General features: G+C 44.9%; 1 protein-coding gene across 1 annotated transcript in view; it reads right to left on the bottom strand.

Annotated features, from left to right (window-relative positions):
• Positions 1-136, bottom strand: part of TDG (thymine DNA glycosylase) — a 21,449-nt gene extending 21,313 nt beyond the window's left edge. The window contains exon 1 of the mRNA XM_011386877.2: positions 8-136. The gene's annotated coding sequence lies outside the window, so the exon portion shown is untranslated. The remainder of the gene's footprint in view (positions 1-7) is intronic.
• Positions 137-4,223: the final 4,087 nt, after the last annotated feature.

Raw genomic sequence — 4,223 nt, 5'->3', positions numbered from 1 at the left:
GCTACTCCTGTCAGACAAACGAGCGACTGGTCGCTGTAGTACGGCGTATGTACAGCGGTATGACAATAACCAAAGGCTTGGACACGAATGCTGGAAGAACTGGGACAGCCGCTAACGCTCAAGCTCCTCCCACAAGCTTCTAGTTCCCCCTCCCCCCAGCGCAAACCCACTTTTGCGCGGTGCTTCCGTTCACTCGGAGCCAAATCCCACGACTTGTGGGAGTCACGTGATGTAGGGTAGGCCAATCACATTGGTTCCTGTCTCGCTGCTCCTGCGCGCAGCTTAGCCTTTCGGGAAGGGTGGAGGACGAAAAGGGAGGGCGGGGGAGCGCTCTGCTGACGTAAGCTTTTGTCCACCCCGACTCTTCGGTGGTGGGCGGATGGTGGGGGTGAGTTGGTGATGTCTTTTTGGGGTGCTGTGTATGTGGGGCGGTTATGCTTATCAGTCAGGATCATCCAGGTCTTTCCGACCTCAATTTTTTCCCGATTAAAAACTTTTGCATTAATTAGCAATCGCGATGGAGGAGGAAGAAGAAACGGTGGAACCGGAAAACCAGATACAAGGCCCGTGTAACATCTGGGCCTATGTCTTTTAATCTGTAGGTTGAGGTGATTGTAAAACTGCTTTGTAAAATGTAAAACTTAACATGAACTATTGTCTGCTTTGCTTTGGGTGTGTAAAAATATTAACGTTTGAAGTCTATGATAGTAGATGCCATTCAAACATCACTTTTTCCTTATAACCTTCCAGACTATCCATTTTTCTTTTTACAGCTGGTTTTTGTTTTATTCTCAAGTTGTCACTAGTGTTTGTACAAGGTCTTCATTAAGTAACAATGGAGATATACTTTTTCTCTAGTTTTCATGATGAGAAATATGGCTACTGTATTAGTCAGCTTTCCCTAGTTAAGCCGTGGTAACAGATGACGCCAAAATCTCAGTGGCTTACAACAATGATTCATTTTCTCAGCAATGTAGCTTTCAAGCTGGGAGTTGGCTGTAGCTCTGTGCTTCGTGTGTCTTATGTATTCTGGGAACCAGGAAAGGGCTTTCATGAGTAAATATAGAATGATTAATTTGTATTATATCAATTGCTTAAATAAAACAATATTTAAAATTATTTTGAGAGCTTTTACAAATACTGTTTCGTAGTAGGTATTACTCAGAATCTCACTCATCGTAGGTATATATAGATCCTGGCTTTTTTTTCTTTTTGTAATGCGAGTGCCTAACTTAAGCTTTGATTGCCAGGGCATTCATTTCAGGGAGGCATCAACTTCATAGATTGGTTTTCTAAAACAAACACATTGCCAGACACTCGACTACATAAGTAGCCAGTCCACCTGCCCTAGCTGAGGCTCTTTTGTTTTAGATATCTTGATTGATTTCAATAACAGACCATTTGGGCTACTTTTTTTTTCTTCCTATTTAAATTTCCACTCTTCTATTTTAAATTCACTGATGAAGAGTAAACCAGTGAAACCTCAGGCTCCCACCTTGCACCTCGCTGTGTGGCGCCAGGTGTGCTGTGTAATTTCCAGGTCTTGTAAATAATATATGTCTTTTCAATGTTTCCTGATGGTTATAGCTGGATGGTGTCTAGCAATAAAAATAAGAACCATAAGGGCTGATTCAGCTGCAACATTGGTTATTGATAGGCTGAGATCAATAAAAACAGTAGGTATTCCTTGACTATTTGTTGAATTAATGAATGAACAACAGCCCATCTTCTCCCGCTGGTTTTTCTCATCACTCAAGACCAGGGTCTAGAAAAGTTTTAAGGTGGGTGGCTTCCCTCACTGATTTCAGAGAGAATTCTGGTGACTGAAAGTGTGTAAAAAGCTGCAAGCTTTTCTCAGGTGGTTTTCACTCAGGAAGAGTTACAGTTAGGTAGCAAGGATCTCCATCTCTTTGGGGTGCTGCCAGTTCTGGGTCTGCCAGCTCCATTCATAACCTCAGCAGACCAAGGACCTCTACTTAGTTTTATCTCAGAAAAGGAAGTGTTTCCTAGAAGAGTTGTTGGGGAGCAGGACATTGAACTTGGAAATGGCAAAGCAGTCACAGCAAAGTGGCTCCTGTCTCATCAGTGTCTCTCTCAAACAGAATCTGAGTCTGGAAGACAAACTTGTTCCACCTGTGAGCCTTGCGTACCAGAGCTTGGGGGAACCTAGAAGAAATGTCTTTGCCAAATTATGTCTCTACTTCAAAGACACCTTGTATGATAGGACAACAAAAGAAGGGCCAAGTCACTTCACCTTGTCTCTTTTCGTCACAATTCTCCCTCTTAACCAGATAAGCTTGCTTAAAGTGGTTGCCCAGGGAAGGAGGTGACATGGAGGGATTAGAGGCACAAAGAATCTTTTTGGGTTAACTATATATAATTGAAAATAAATTTTAAAAAAGAAAAAGGCATCGAAAAAAAAACTTTTTGGGTGGCAGATATGTTCATTATTTTGATTGTAAGAATAGTTACACAGGTGTACACGTCAAACCATCAAATTGTGTGTTTTAAATATGTGGTTTATTTTGTGTCAAATGTACCTCCATAAGTGTTTAAAAAGTGTATCACGATTCATGTTATACGTGCAACCATACACCTTCAGAATTCAGTCTTGCATTAACTTTTTGCTTATCAAAAATCAACCCATAACCAAAGCACAATCTAAAAATGGAGAGATTAAGTAGTCCATTTCTGGTTTCCTTTTTTCCAGTAGCGCCAAAACACAAGGGCATAGCTGTCTTGATGCGGCTGTTTCAGGTATCAAAGGATGCCTGGCACAAGGAAGGACAAATGATGCAATAATCCAGCCAAGAGCCGATCCCACAATTCGACATCTGCCAGGGAAATCCTACTCTAGGGAGAGTGATGAGCGCGACAAAAGCTCAGGGCTGGGAAAAGACCGGTAATCAGTGAAAAAAAAGACTGGATCCGGCCCTAAGTCCCACTTCCGTCCAGGTCACATGCCCGCGCCGGCAGTGCCCCTGCTTTTTCGTCCGGCGCTGCCTTCCACCCCTAAACTTTTGGTCCCGCCCGCTGGCTGTCTGCTCTGGCTCCTGAGCGCACCTCCTCGTGCACTTCCTCCCGCACTCTGACCCGCGGCGGAGCGCCTGTGCCCTCCGCGGTATAGTCTCTCCCTGTAGGGCCAGTGGGAACGGGGTCTGCCATACTCTAACCAAGAGTTTGAAGGGGCGTGGGAAAACCACGCGCGGTTGGCCTTCTGCTTTCTCCTCAAGAGCTGTCTGTAAATTCTGAAGGCCCAACCCCTGACACTAAGAAACCATTGAAGGCTGGTCTTAGGCCTGGAAGGACGTTCGTCCTCTCAGTGTCCTTGCGTCATAAACAAGGACACTGGGGCGCTGGGGTGGGAGAAAACCCGTGTTCTGACTCCGCCCCTCCACTGCTGTGTCGCTTATTTCCTTTAGTTGTGAGCCGAGAACCTTTCAACACTACGCTCTTCGCTCCCCATCTAGCCCACCGACCATGCCCGCGGGCGTGCCCTGGACCACCTACGTGAAAATGGTCACAGCCAGCCTCTTGGCCATGTTCGCAGGGGCTGAAGTGGTGCACAGATACTACCGGCCGGACCTGGTGAGTGCAGGAGGGTCCTGTTCTTTGCTCTTGGACCACTCCATTCTCTCTATAGCAGAAAAAGTGATCTTAAAACGAAACCAGGAGCACACCTACCCTGGGCCGAAAACCTTAGGATGGCATCCCATTGCAATTTAGAGCAATGTATGTCCTCCTCTTACACAGAAATCATACGCAATCTCAAGGTCTTACACAGTCTGGCATCTTCTTGCCACTGGCTTTATTATACCATTTACTCTGTGTTGTCTCTTGGAGCCACAACAGCTTCCTAGCTGTTTCTCAAACTCATCCAGCCTTGTTCCCACCTCAGAGCCATGTTTTTTCTCAGAATGGATTTCTCCCAGATCTTGGCCTTGTTTCCTTCTTCAAAACTTCAGATGTCTGCTCAGATACCTCCTCCAGCTATGAGGGTCCTTCGGACAGCTTCAAAAGGATTGCTCCTCTGCTGTCGTGTCTCAGTCTTTTCCCACAGAGTGCTTGTCAAAATTTGCAATTATTTTATTCCTATATTTCTCTTTGTTCTTTGTTTCGTCCACTAGAATGTAAGCTCTACAAAAGGCCTGTGCTACAATAAGATACCACTTCATAACCATTTTGATGGCTATTAATTTAAAAAACAGCTAATGACAAGTGTC

This window comes from Pteropus vampyrus, unplaced genomic scaffold, assembly GCF_000151845.1.
Source record: "Pteropus vampyrus isolate Shadow unplaced genomic scaffold, Pvam_2.0 Scaffold16, whole genome shotgun sequence".
Classification (NCBI taxonomy): domain Eukaryota; kingdom Metazoa; phylum Chordata; class Mammalia; order Chiroptera; family Pteropodidae; genus Pteropus; species Pteropus vampyrus.
The sequence above is the reverse complement of the archived record's forward strand: the minus strand, read 5'-3'. Positions and strand labels throughout refer to the sequence as shown.